Source organism: Mytilus californianus, unplaced genomic scaffold (assembly GCF_021869535.1).
Source record: "Mytilus californianus isolate M0D057914Y unplaced genomic scaffold, xbMytCali1.0.p SCAF_13, whole genome shotgun sequence".
Classification (NCBI taxonomy): Eukaryota; Metazoa; Mollusca; class Bivalvia; order Mytilida; family Mytilidae; genus Mytilus; species Mytilus californianus.
In genome coordinates this window covers 5,494,991-5,511,335 of record NW_026262615.1, presented here as the reverse complement: position 1 = coordinate 5,511,335, position 16,345 = coordinate 5,494,991, and positions in this window count along the sequence as shown.

Below are 16,345 nucleotides of genomic sequence, written 5' to 3'. Positions count from 1 at the left end.
TGATTATTGGTCTCTATAATGCCTGTTATTATAGTTCGTACTGTTATGATTATTGGTCTCTATAGTGCCTGTTATTATAGTTCCTACTGTAAGGATTATTGGTCCCTATAGTGCCTCTCTGTGGAAGTACTACTTACTGTTAATACAGTTTGTACTATAATAATTATTGGTCTCTATAGTGCCTGGTATTATAGTTTGTACTGTAATTATTATTGGTCAATAATGCCACTATGTGGAAGTACTACTAACTTATTATAGTTTGTACTGTAATGATTATTGGTCTCTATAGTGCCACTATGTGGAAATACTACTTACTGTTATTATAGTTCGTACTGAAATTATTATTGGTTTCTATAGTGCCTCTCTGTGGAAGTACTACTTACTGTTAATATGATTTGTACTGTAATGATTATGTGGAAGTACTACTTACTGTTATTATAGTTTGTACTGGAATGATTATTGGTCTCTAAAGTTCCTGTTATTATAGTTTGTACTGTAATGATAATTCGTCTCTATAGTGCCTGGTATTATAGTTTGTACTGTAATGACTATTGGTCTCTATAGTGCTGCCACAATGTGGAAGTACTGCTAACTGCTATTATAGTTTGTACTGGAATGATTATTGGTCTCTGTAGTGCCTGTTATTATAGTTTGTACTGTAATGATTATTGGTCTCTATAGTGCCTGTTATTATAGTTTGTACTGTAATAATCATTGGCCTCTATAGTGCCACTATGTGGAAGTGCTACTAACTGTTATAAGAGTTTGTACTGTAATGATTATTGGTCTCTATAGTCCCACTATGTGGAAGTTCTACTTACTGTTATTATAGTTTGTGCTGTAATGACTCTTTGTCTCTAATGTGCCTGTTATTATAGTTTGTACTGTCATGATTATTGGTATCATAGTGCCACTATGTGGAAGTACTGCTTACTGTTATTATAGTTCGTACTATAATGATTATTGGTCTCTATAATGCCTGTTATTATAGTTCGTACTGTAATGATTATTGGTCTCGTTAGTGCCTGTTATTATAGTTCGTACTGTAATGATTATTGGTCTCTATAGTGTCACTATGTGGAAGTACTACTAACTTATTATAGTTTGTACTGTCATGATTATTGGTCTCTATAGTCCCACTCTGTGGAAGTACTACTTACTGTTATTATAGTTTGTACTGTAATGTTTATTGGTCTCTATAGTGCCTGTTATTATAGTTTGTACTGTAATGATTATTGGTCTCTATAGTGCCTGTTATTATAGTTTGTACTGTAATGATTATTGATCTCTTTAGTGCCTGTTATTATAGTTCCTACTGTAAGGATTATTGGTCCCTATAGTGCCTCTCTGTGGAAGTACTACTTACTGTTGTTATAGTTTGTACTGTAATGATTATTGGTCTCTATAATGCCTGTTATTATAGTTCGTACTGTTATGATTATTGGTCTCTATAGTGCCTGTTATTATAGTTCCTACTGTAAGGATTATTGGTCCCTATAGTGCCTCTCTGTGGAAGTACTACTTACTGTTAATACAGTTTGTACTATAATAATTATTGGTCTCTATAGTGCCTGGTATTATAGTTTGTACTGTAATTATTATTGGTCAATAATGCCACTATGTGGAAGTACTACTAACTTATTATAGTTTGTACTGTAATGATTATTGGTCTCTATAGTGCCACTATGTGGAAATACTACTTACTGTTATTATAGTTCGTACTGAAATTATTATTGGTTTCTATAGTGCCTCTCTGTGGAAGTACTACTTACTGTTAATATGATTTGTACTGTAATGATTATGTGGAAGTACTACTTACTGTTATTATAGTTTGTACTGGAATGATTATTGGTCTCTAAAGTTCCTGTTATTATAGTTTGTACTGTAATGATAATTCGTCTCTATAGTGCCTGGTATTATAGTTTGTACTGTAATGACTATTGGTCTCTATAGTGCTGCCACAATGTGGAAGTACTGCTAACTGCTATTATAGTTTGTACTGGAATGATTATTGGTCTCTGTAGTGCCTGTTATTATAGTTTGTACTGTAATGATTATTGGTCTCTATAGTGCCTGTTATTATAGTTTGTACTGTAATAATCATTGGCCTCTATAGTGCCACTATGTGGAAGTGCTACTAACTGTTATAAGAGTTTGTACTGTAATGATTATTGGTCTCTATAGTCCCACTATGTGGAAGTTCTACTTACTGTTATTATAGTTTGTGCTGTAATGACTCTTTGTCTCTAATGTGCCTGTTATTATAGTTTGTACTGTCATGATTATTGGTATCATAGTGCCACTATGTGGAAGTACTGCTTACTGTTATTATAGTTCGTACTATAATGATTATTGGTCTCTATAATGCCTGTTATTATAGTTCGTACTGTAATGATTATTGGTCTCGTTAGTGCCTGTTATTATAGTTCGTACTGTAATGATTATTGGTCTCTATAGTGTCACTATGTGGAAGTACTACTAACTTATTATAGTTTGTACTGTCATGATTATTGGTCTCTATAGTCCCACTATGTGGAAGAATTACTTACTGTTATTAGAGTTTGTACTGTAATGATTATTGGTCTCTATAGTGCCTCTCTGTGGAAGTACTACTTACTGTTATTATAGTTTGTAGTGTAATGATTATTGGTCTCTATAGTGCCTCTCTGTGGAAGTACTACTTACTGTTAATACAGTTTGTACTATAATAATTATTGGTCTCTATAGTGCCTGGTATTATAGTTTGTACTGTAACTATTATTGGTCAATAATGCCACTATGTGGAAGTTCTACTAACTGTTATTATAGTTTGTACTAGAATGATTATTGGTCTGTATATTGTCACTATGGGGAAGTAATACTTACTGTTAATTTAGTTCGTACTGTAATGATTATTGGTCTCTTAAGTGCCAATATGTGGAAGTGCTACCGACTGTTACTAGAGTTCGTACTGTAATGATTATTGGTCTCTATAGTGCTGCTATGTGGAAGTGCCTCTTACTGTTTTTATAGTTTTTACTGTAATGAGTATTGGTCTTTATAGTGCCTGTTATTATAGTTTGTACTGTAATAATTATTGGCCTCTATATTGCCACTATACGGAAGTGCTTCTTACTGTTATTAGAGTTTGTACTGTTATAATTATTTGTCTCTATAGTGCCACTTTGTGGGAGTACTACTTACTGTTATTATAGTTTGTACTTTAATTTTTATTGGTCTCTATAGTGCCTCTCTGTGGAAGTACTACTTACTGTTAATATAGTTTGTACTGTAATGATTATTGGTCTCTATAGTGCCTGGTATTATAGTTTGTACTGTAATTATTATTGGCTAGTGCCACTATGTGGAAGTACTACTAACTGTTATTATAGTTTGTACTGGAATGATTATTGGTCTCTAAAGATCCTGTTATTACAGTTCGTACTGTAATGATTATTGGTCTCTATAGTGCCACTATGTAGAAGTACTACTTACTGTGATTATAGTTTGTACTGTAATGATAATTCGTCTCTATAGTGCCTGTTATTGTAGTTTGTACTCTAATGATTATTGGTCTCTATAGTGCCACTATGTGGAAGTACTACTAACTGTTACTATGGTTTGTACTGGAATGATTATTGGTCTCTAAAGTTCCTGTTATTATAGTTCGTACTGTAATGATTATTGGTCTCTATAGTACCAATATGTGGAAGTATTGCCTACTATTATTATAGTTTGTATGTAATGATTATTGGTCTCTATAGTGTCACTATGTGGAAGTACTATTTACTGTTATTATAGTTTGTACTGTAATGATAATTAGTCACTATAGTGCCTGTTATTATAGTTCGTACTGTAATGATTATTGGTCTCCATAATGCCACTATTTAGAAGTATTACCTACTGCTTTTATAGTTTGTACTGTAATAAGTATTGGTCTCTATAGTGCCAATATGTGGAAGTATTGCCTACTATTATTATAGTTTGTATGTAATGATTATTGGTCTCTATAGTGTCACTATGTGGAAGTACTACTTACTGTTATTATAGTTTGTACTGTAACTATTTTTGGTCTCTATAGTGCCTCTCTGTGGAAGTACTACTTACTGTTAATACAGTTTGTACTATAACAATTATTGGTCTCTATAGTGCCTGGTATTATAATTTGTACTGTAATGATTATTGGTCTCTATAGTGTCTGTTATTATAGTTTGTACTGTAATGATTATTGGTCTCTATAGTGCCTGTTATTATAGTTCGTACTGTAATGATTATTGGTCTCTTTAGTGTCTGTTATTATAGTTTGTACTGTAATGATTATTGGTCTCTATAGTACCAGTTGTTATAGTTTGTACTGTAATGATTATTGGTCTCTATAGTGCATGTTATTGTAGTTCGTACTGTAATTATTGGTCTCTATAGTGCCTGTTATTATAGTTTGTACTGTAATGATTATTGGTCTCTATAGTGCCTGTTATTATAGTTTGTACTGTAATGATTATTGGTCTCTATAGTGCCTGTTATTATAGTTCGTACTGTAATGATTATTGGTCTCTTTAGTGTCTGTTATTATAGTTTGTACTGTAATGATTATTGGTCTCTATAGTGCCTGTTATTATAGTTTGTACTGTAATGATTATTGGTCTCTTTAGTGTCTGTTATTATAGTTTGTACTGTAATGATTATTGGTCTCTATAGTGCCTGTTATTATAGTTTGTACTGTAATGATTATTGGTCTCTATAGTGCCTGTTATTATAGTTTGTACTGTAATGATTATTGGTCTCTAAAGTGACTGTTATTATAGTTTGTATTGTAATGATTATTGGTCTCTATAGTGAATTTTATTATATTTCGTACTGTAATGATTATTGGTCTCTAAAGTGCCTGTTATTATAGTTTGTATTGTAATGATTATTGGTCTCTAAAGTGCCTGTTATTATAGTTTGTATTGTAATGATTATTGGTCTCTAAAGTTCCTGTTATTATAGTTTGTACTGTAATGATTATTGGTCTCTAAAGTGCCTGTTATTATAGTTTGTACTGTAATGATTATTAGTCTCTATAGTGCCTGTTATTATAGTTTGTACTGTAATGATTATTGGTCTCTATAGTGCCTGTTATTATAGTTTGTACTGTAATGATTATTGGTCTCTAAAGTCCCTGTTATTGTAGTTGGTATTGTAATGATTATTGGTCTCTAAAATGCCTGTTATTATAGTTTGTACTGTAATGATTATTGGTCTCTAAAGTGCCTGTTATTATAGTTTGTACTGTAATGATAATTGGTCTCTAAAGTGCCTGTTATTATAGTTTGTACTGATATGATAATTGGTCTCTATAGTGCCTGTTATTATAGTTTGTACTGTAATGATTATTGGTCTCTAAAGTGCCTGTTATTATAGTTCGTACTGTAATGATTATTGGTCTCTATAGTGCCAGTATGTGGAAGTACTACTTACTGTTACTATAGTTTGTACTGTAATGATTATTGGTCTCTATAGTACCTGTTATTATAGTTCGTACTGTAATGATTATTGGCCTCTATAGTGAATTTTATTATATTTCGTACTGTAATGATTATTGGTCTCTATAGTGAATTTTATTAAAGTTTGTACTGTAATTATTATTGGTCAATAGTACCACTATGTGTAAGTACTTCTTACCGGTTATTATAGTTTGTACTAGAATGATTATTGGTCTCTAAAGTTCCTGTTATTACAGTTTGTACTGTAATGATTATTGGTCTCTATAGTGTCACTATGTGGAAGTACTACTTACTGTTATTATAGTTTGTACTGTAACTATTATTGGTCTCTATAGTGCCTCTCTGTGGAAGTACTACTTACTGTTAATACAGTTTGTACTATAACAATTATTGGTCTCTATAGTGCCTGGTATTATAATTTGTACTGTAATGATTATTGGTCTCTATAATGCCTGTTATTATAGTTCGTACTGTAATGATTATTTGTCTCTTTAGTGTCTGTTATTATAGTTTGTACTGTAATGATTATTGGTCTCTATAGTACCAGTTGTTATAGTTTGTACTGTAATGATTATTGGTCTCTATAGTGCATGTTATTATAGTTTGTACTGTAATGATTATTGGTCTCTATAGTGCCTGTTATTATAGTTTGTACTGTAATGATTATTGGTCTCTATAGTGCCTGTTATTATAGTTTGTACTGTAATGATTATTGGTCTCTATAGTGCCTGTTATTATAGTTTGTACTGTAATGATTATTGGTCTCTATAGTGCCTGTTATTATAGTTTGTACTGTAATGATTATTGGTCTCTATAGTGCCTGTTATTATAGTTTGTACTGTAATGATTATTGGTCTCTATAGTGCCTGTTATTATAGTTTGTACTGTAATGATTATTGGTCTCTAAAGTGCCTGTTATTATAGTTGGTATTGTAATGATTATTGGTCTCTAAAGTGCCTGTTATTATAGTTTGTACTGTAATGATTATTGGTCTCTAAAGTGCCTGTTATTATAGTTTGTACTGTAATGATAATTGGTCTCTAAAGTGCCTGTTATTATAGTTTGTACTGATATGATAATTGGTCTCTATAGTGCCTGTTATTATAGTTTGTACTGTAATGATTATTGGTCTCTAAAGTGCCTGTTATTATAGTTCGTACTGTAATGATTATTGGTCTCTATAGTGCCAGTATGTGGAAGTACTACTTACTGTTACTATAGTTTGTACTGTAATGATTATTGGTCTCTATAGTGCCATTATGTGGAAGTACTACTTACTGTAATTATAGTTTGTACTGTAATGATTATTGGTCTCTATAGTGACTTTTATTATAGTTCGTACTGTAATGATTATTGGTCTCTATAGTACCTGTTATTATAGTGTGTACTCGGATGATTATTGGTCGCTATAGTGCCAATATGTGGAAGTACTACTTACTGTTACTATAGTTTGTACTGTAATGATTATTGGTCTCTATAGTGCCATTATGTGGAAGTATTACTTACTGTAATTATAGTTTGTACTGTAATGATAATTGGTCTATATAGTGCTTATTATTATAGTTTGTACTGTAATGATAATTGGACTCTATAGTGCCACTATGTGAAAGTAGTACTTACTGTTATTATAGTTTGTACTGTAATGATTATTGGTCTCTATAGTGCCACTTTGTGGGAGTACTACTTACTGTTATTTGCTATATTAAGGTTGTTCGCTCCTCTTGTTTTTTAATTTTTGTTAGATATTCGGAATCCTCTGGTTTTATCCATATAGTGCCAATAAATATTTTGCCCGCTATCCCCTACTTTTCCTTTCATTATTTTATTACATATAGTTTAAAAGCCATATTTGAAAATCTTATAAAATCCTTGATATTTTTCATAGATTTTGAAAAAAAAAAACGGTTTAATGTTTGAAAAATCTAAAGAGAATCAATTCCAGCCAATTTTACAATGGCTTATATCTCGAAAACAAGGTCACGGACCATTCATTTTTTCTGCTTTTTTAGTTCCATTATTTAAATACAATCTATGTATATCAGTCTTTTAAAAAGCTTGTTATTTTGAAACAGAGTAGCGAACATCCTGAATAACGATTCTTTTCTAAATAAAATATTCCATTATTAAAACAAACCGCATATAGAAATTACAGTAACTATCAAATACAATTGCAAGAACAATATTACATATTCCTCAATGTGCTGGACCTTGAAAAAGTTTTTAGGAGGCAGTGAAGATTTTTTTAGAGGCATAATCACTGAAATCAGTTTACAGATACATTTACTGCTGTCTGATTAGCATCCCTATGACAGGTAGGCAAGACAAAAACTACAAAAGATGCCTGTCTAAGTAACATCCCTAGGACTGGATGTCTGTCTGAGTAGCATCCCTAGGATTGGCAGGTAGGACAAAAACTTCAAAAGATGCATGTCTGAGTAACAGCCCTAGGACTGGCAGGCAGGACAAAAACTACAAAAGATGCCTGTCTCAGTAACAACCCTAGGACTGGCAAGCAGGACAAAAACTACAAAAGATGCCCGTCTGATTAGCATCCCTAGGACTGGCAGGCAGGACAAAAACTTCAAAAGATGCATGTCTGAGTAACATCCCTTAGACTGGCAGGCAGGACAAAAACTACAAAAGATGCGATAATATGAACCAACAATAACATTACAAGATATATAGGCATACAGATATACGTATCAAATATCAGAAAGTGAGTTCTTATTGCAATACTCAGCTAGTCGCATTATTCATATTAAAAAAACCTTGCAATAATTTCTGAATTGTTAGTATACAAAAGAAGCTTCTTGTTTTACTGTTGTGTTTACGTCTCAGAATACCATACAAACAAGCATTCTGAGAGTATCGCATGGTAATACATAGTCCCCTACCGGTTAAAATTTCATTGTACTGGAACAAAATGCTAACTTGATCTACAACTTATCACTATATAACAAATATCAAGTCAATATCTTCAAGAATGATGAAAAAAATTGTGGAAAACTGATGATTTGAGTAAATTTTCGAAGTCCAAGGCCCATTACTCTGCACAAAATCATTAGACCGGAACAAAATTCGAACTTGATCTGTAACTTGTCATGAAAACACTATATACCAATTATTAAATCAATATCTTCAAGCAGGACTAAAAAAGTTCGGAAAACCGAATATTTGAGTGAATTTACTAAGTCAAAGGACCATAACTCTGGACAAAATGATCAGACTGGAACAAAATTCGATTTGTAACATGTCATGATAAAACTATATACCAAATATCAAATCAATATCTTCAACCACGAAGAAAAAAAGTGTTGAAAACTGATTTGCGGACTGACGGATGGACAGACAGACAGACAGACAGACAGACAGACAAACGGATGTGATTCTTCACTGAAGGTAAAAACTGTAATACAGAATTACAAAAAAGAGAAAAAACAAAGCAACACAAAGGATATGTCAGACACAGACATATTATTCTGACTCAAGAGCCAACCAATCTTTGTTCTTACTCCTTAACGTCATGTGCTTTGTGGAGAAGTCGGAAATACCAATTTTAAAGTCTTTGGTCTGACACATTCACGGTTTTAACCTAAGACCTCCCATACTTGAGGCAAACATTCTATCACAAGACAAAAAAAAGTTAAAAACGCATGTTTATCAGAAATGACCAGAAAAAAATGTTATACCATAATATATATAGTGCCTTTTGGTGGAAATATAATATAATTCTATTCACTTTTCCCATTTTATTTCTTCACAATTTTATGTTAAATTTCAACAAATACAACAAGCAAAAGTACAAATAATAATGTACATAACACTTTATACACATAAAGTGTACACAAAATTTTATACACATATATGTGTACATATAATTCTGTACAATTCTGATAGTGAATGAAACTATGTTACTGCATGAAATGGTCCTGTATGGAATTCTATTGTAAATGTACACAAAGAATTGCAATTATAAACATACAATTCCTATATTCTTACAGCAAATGCTACAGATTAATGGGGTAAATTGCAATAGTTGTCACATGGAGATAGAATGTTACATTTCAGGACATGAACTAGTTATAAATTTGGATAATTTGTGCAATTAGATATTTTGAAAATGGAAAAGGCACAAAAATAAATAAACTAACTTAATAAGGAAGTCAAAAATATTAGCAATAAAAAGATCTGATGATATCAGAGTATAGATATAAAAAATTAAGATTTATGAGAATATTATAACAAATCGTGAAATTAAGAGTTGAGATCTCACAAAACATGTTTAACACAGCAACATTTTTGCGCCTGTCCCAAGTCAGGAACCTCTGGTCTGTGTTAAGTCTTGTATGTTTTTTTTCAATTTTGGTTCAGTTATGTTTCGAAGTTTAGTGTGACTTCTATTTTTTGTTGAACTAGTAAACATTATTGTTAAGGGTCCAGTTGAAAACCTGCAGGATTTTCTCGCTGTGTTGAAGACCCATTGGTGGCCTTGGGCTGTTTTCTACTCTTTAGTCGGGTTGTTGTCTCTATGTTATATTCCCCATTTCCATTCTCAATTTTATCTATTATTTATGACAATGATTTAAAGGAATTAAATGGTCAATATTAAAAAAGTTAATAATTTAATGGTTTATGAAGGATGAAAATTAGGATTTGTTGTATTTGTGTTGTCCTTTCAACATCCAGACAAACCATTAAATTTCTTTCATGGTAAGTTCAATAGATATAGGAAGATGTGGTATGAGTGCCAATGAGACAACTCTCCATCCAAGTTACAATTTATAAAAGTAAACCATTATAGGTCAAGGTACGGCCTTCAACACAAAGCATTGGCTCACACCCAACAGCAAGCTATAAAGGGCTCCAAAAATTACTAGTGTAAAACCATTCAAACGGAAAAACCAACGGTCTAATCAGTTTGTTCTTCATATCATAAGGCATAAACAATCTCTTTACATTGCAATGGTAAACCTAGAGAAGAGGTAGGAAATCTGATGTTAAAATCAGAATTTGAAACAACAATGAACTGAAAGATTATCTTATTCTAAAGTTTACTGAGAGGCAAACTAAAACTGGAATTATTCAATTGTTTTTAAATATTGAATAACTTAAAAATGAAGTATTCTTTTGCTCAAAGTGTATTTCTGTTATTCCATTCTGTCTGTGGTAGGGTAGTTCTGAATATATATGACATTTTTGCCACTTGATGTTGAGCCAACAACATTCAGTGAAGTTATGACATTCTTGTGTTTTAAATGCCAGTCTTTGTAAGAATCAGGCAATTTAGAAGAATTTAAAAACATGGCAGAAAAAACACACTGACCTAACCATCCTATTTTGAAGTAACCCTCATCCTGAGTTAGATATTGTAGGTCTTTAGTTTCTGCCTGTCTGGTAATTCGAGAAATCTCTGGATAACTTTTGGTTAGAAAGATAGCAAATTTCAGAGTATCCCCTTAATTGTTAATTTCTAGTGCATTTCAACCAAATTATATCTTGAAATATCAGAACAGGAAAAGGAAACAAATGTTATATTTGTTCAGCATTATACATTTTGAACTTAAATTAATGTTAAGTTGAAAAGGTTTTCACCACTCACCACTGATTCCTAGGCAGATTGGCACTTAAGTATGTCTATAGTACATGTATGTCAATTTCTCAAGTATTTCAAGCTTTAAGTAACTTTATCTTGATTTTATTACCGATAGTATTCTTCAGATGAATTATGTTTTTTTTAAAGAATGTAATTGAAAATAGGTCAACTTTGACCTTTAAACTTACAACAAACTATGATACATCCAAAAATCAATTACAAATTGAAATAAAAATATGCAACAACTTTGTATCTAGAACACAGTAAAACAAAACATCTCATTCAAAACAAATTTGTTCTTCCAAACAAACAAAATTTTCATATCCGTTTCCAACTAACTTCCATCCAGAAACACTTGTATCCAGATCATAATAGGTACAATGGCTTTACAACAATATTTTAAACATAAAATAAGATCACAATTTGGTTCAATGTGTCAAAACTTATTCATGTATTTATTTGTTTATTTGTTTGTATCTGATTTGTAATATTGCAATTTTGAAAATTTCAGTTCATCCTAACTGCCTTTTATGACCTTTGGATTTGTTCAAGAATGGACATGAAAAGGAAAACATCTACTGAATATACATTTCTTTTGTAATGTGGAATTGTATTAATCATAAATAATAATGATAAAATGAAATAATCTGATACTTATCATCTTTAGGCTAACATTCTCAAAAATTTGAAAACTGGAATTTACATCTTTGCTACATGATTATACTCATTCAATGATTTTTCTTGGATACAATTGTTGGAAAAAATTATTAAGCATTTGAAATTTCAGTTAAACATGTTAAATGGTAATTTACAGTTTTGTAACAAAAAGTTTAAATTTGTTTTAACAAGCATTAAGTTATACTTATGGGAATAAAGTTATTATCTCAATTTAAGTTTGATTATGTTAAAATGAAATAGAATGTCAGTCAACACTTATAACAAGCTATTCATTTCACATACAACAATATAATATAGAATTCAACTCTTAAAACAAAATCGATTATGCACCTTAAAATAGGTACCAAAATCTTTCATGTTTGTATTCTTTTCATTAAGGAATGACTGTTATATTTTTTCTGTCTATGAAGAAATAACATCAAAAATGTGGTGCACACTGAATAACTCGCGTAGCGGGTTATTTTAAAGTGTGCACCACATTTTTTATGTTATTTCGAATAGACAGAAAAAATATTCCAGTCATTTCTTATAATTTAATTCTAAATTCCATTTTAAACCGGAGTAAACCATGAAAAAACATTGATGACGTCACGGTCACATGACAAAATTATGTCTATGAGCTGATAAACAAAACAACGTCAGCCAATCAGAAGATGTGTTACATCCAAAATTAAATTACTACTTTATACACCATATAATTCCTACAAAAGACCTGTTGGTATGCATAAAAATTGTTATTATATTTCTTGTACTCAATATGGATATGTTCACAATGCCACTATTAACACCTTTTTCACAACAATTTCAAAGTGAAATATTAAAATAGTACTTTGTCAATATTTTGGCAAAATATTTAAACTCTGCTTTTAGGTTGTTCAAGACTTTGAAAGGTGTGAAATTTGTAAAACAGAAATTAAGCTAATAAAATATACGTTTCCTGTCTTTTAACTGATTTGATGTTTGACTACTCCTCTACTTATTTAGCCAGATTTGTGATAAATTTAGTGAAACTGTTTGAAAAATTCTGTCTTGCATGGGCAAATTACTGGTCATGTAATGAAATTCTGTATCAGACTAGAAAACGCATGATTTTTCAGCATTTCGCTGATAAGAAAATACCCCCCCCCCCCCCCCCCCCAAATAAAATTGGAAAATTAAATTTCCAACTTTATACCATCTCTCTTCATTTTCTTGACAGGATTCAGGAAACAGACATCTTTTTTTCATATTTTACATGATTAGACAACATATACCGGTACATTGAATGTATACACCAACATGATGTGAAGGTATCATTTAACAAAACTGATTAACATAAAATCAATTAAAAACATCAAAATGTGTAACAGAATATACAATGCATAATTTATGTGTGAAACATTTTGGGACATCACTATTTATATTAATTACATTGTAATATAAAATCTATACACATATGCCTGGCATCTACAGCCAGTCAAGATAAAGCTTCATTCTGACAAAATGAAAAAAATGAATAAAAAAGGCCTTAATTCTTTTAAGGCAAAGTATAGGATTTTTGAAAAAATAAAATTTAAAGAGTTTAAACCTGCATAATTTTCCTTGCTTTTAACATAATTCTGTATATCTTAAAACTTTTTAATAAGTTCTTTATTGATTGAATCTCTGGCCTTGCCGTCATAAACATTTAGAGCACGATTATCGTACTCAAGACTCAGAATTCAACCAATAAAAATACTGATTTAGTGTTTCAAGCACAAATTTTGCAATATCATTAATGATTGGCTTCACTGTACCTCACAAAGAATACCCCCACATTATCAAACAGTATCATTTTTTTTAAAATGTGAACTTTACCCTTTTTCACACTTACTTTGTTATTGAAAGAGTAAAATGTATTTATTAAGGAATGACTGTAATATTTTTTCTGTCTATGAAGAAATAACATAAAAACTGTGGTACACACTTTAAATTTAAAGTATGAACCACATTTTTTATGTTATTTCAAATAGTATTACAGTCATTCCTTATAATTTAATTCTAATAAGGAGTAAATCATGATAAAAACGTTGATGACATCACGGTCACATGACAAAATTGTCTATGAGCTCATAGACAAAACCCTTTCAGCCAATCAGAAAACGTGTTACATTCAAAATTAAATTATATATAAAGGGTGGTAAGAACTTGTGATAGGATGCAAAACTGAAAACTGATGAAAGGACGGACGGACAGACAGACGGACAAACGAACGGACTGACGAATGGACACACAGATCGAAAAACATAATGCCCCTTTACTATCGTTTTTACTATCGTTTAATCCTCAATTAATGGAACAATTTTCAATATGCGAAAAAATTGGGACTGATAATATCAAAACAAGATTTTTACTAACCCTTTGCTACTATAAGTGTAGACATTGCATTAATGGATCACTTATTCCTACCACTTGTTGATAATTTGTAGTAACATATGCACACATTGAGTTTTGAAATTAAAGTAAGTAGTTATTGTTTTGAGGAATCCTTTAGCTATCATCACTTCAAAAGTCTAAAAGTCTGAAAAGACCAGTTTTTGTCTTAATTTGCATGAACTTTTACTCAACATTCTCCAAAAGTATGACTTGTGTCTTAATTTTTCTTGACAAATTCTCATTTATATTAAATTTGTATGAAATTTACTCGACATATTCTCGACATTCTGAATGAATGTAGGACAGAAAGTCACAGGACAAAAAGTCACGGACAAAAAGTCACAGACAAAAAGTCACAGGACAAAAAGTCACAATTCAGTTTTGAGATTAATTTTCTTTGAACAAGAAAACACTTATTTTGAAAATATTTTTTTTGGATTTTTCTTGAAGTTCTATATATGACGCAACTTTTTAATTAAAATTTATTCAATAAATATCAATAATGATCAAATAATTGTTATGAAAACAAAATGTCAAAGTGGCTTGGTACTTGAATGGCTTCATTTTGCCAATAAATATATCTTTTGCAAGATTAAAATTTCATACATTTTCATTTATCAAGGTTTATGAGCAATTTCCTTAACTTAAAAATGAATATATGTTATAAAAAGAAATTATTTCAAAATATATTTAAACAATTGTCAAAAAATTATTTGTGACTTTTTGTCCTGTGACTTTTCGTCCTATCAAATTTGTGACTTTATGTCCTGTGACTTTCTGTCCGTTTACCTTCTGAATATGGTCTTAAAATTTCTTGACAAATTCTTGACATTTGAATACTGTCTTGAAATTTCTCGACATATCCTTGACATTCTTATTTTTTCTCAGTATGGCTTGACATATTCTGAACATTTTGAATCGTGTCTTAAATTTACTTGACAGTTCCGAGTTTTACAAATCATGACCAATATTCATGATATAACTTTAATCTTTATTTCTCTTTATATGATATACTGTTGTTTCAAGTTACACTTCTCTACAACAAAAATAAAAGTTGGGCATGTAAAATAATTGAAAATTTGGGTATATAAATATTTTTACAAATGCAAATATGGCTATGAAATCTAAAGTATAAAATAATTCAAATGTGGGTGTGTTGACATAAAACAATTTCAATGTGGGTTTTTAAATAATTACAAATTTTGATTCCTAAATCTTATAAATTAAATGATTCAAACCAATCATACTGTAGACATATTTCATTCTACATTCATAATATTCAATGTTGATATGGTAAATAATTATTATACCAAAATGTGGTTTATATAAATAGCAAATTATGATGATATACAAATCATTCATTTAACAGAAGAAAAAATTGTGTAATGTCATCTGTTGGAATATATTAAGTATTACACATGGACAGGATGTTCCCCATAAAATTAAGGTATTCCAAACCCCAGAGTACACGCAACTGTCAAATAGAAGTTATTGCTTTACCTGTAATCAGCCATACAACTTATCAATTGACCGACCATGCCACTACAATTTAAAAAGTTTGTTGATAGATGAAAATGAAAATCATCATTTTGATAAAAACAATTGAATTGAAATGGATTTTCTTCATCAAAATTATGAAGTTAATTATTTTAACATAAAAACAAATTGAATAATTCCCAAAGATTAAAAGAAAATTATTATCTACTCCCGGAATAATAAAAAAAATGTATTTACAATGGGTCCCATCAATGATTTCTATAGAAATCATCGGTCTTATGAAATGGTTCTCAAACAGACATGCATAATATAGATCTAAACATTTTTTTCTTTTCAGGAAGGAGTTATCACAAATATTTATTTTTGGTAAAAAAAATATTAAATTCAACACTCAAATTTGAATAAAAATGTTTTTGGGTTGTTCTAAAAAATGAATAAGGTTTTTGAATCAAGATGGGAACAAATTCTTTGATCTAAACGAAAGCCCCCCCCCCCCCCCCCCCCCCCCCCCCCCCCCCCCCTCTTTTTTTAGCCACACAAACCCAAAAGATGAATTGTGGGGTCCAAAAGAGATACAAGACACCTATTTTAGTAAAGCAAATTTGACTGGCAGATTTGCGAACGGCAAAAATCTAAATGCTGTTTGTCAATACCTTCGACTTATATTCCAAGTGAAAACAATTACTTAAATGTTTAATAAAAATAAATCAAAATTAA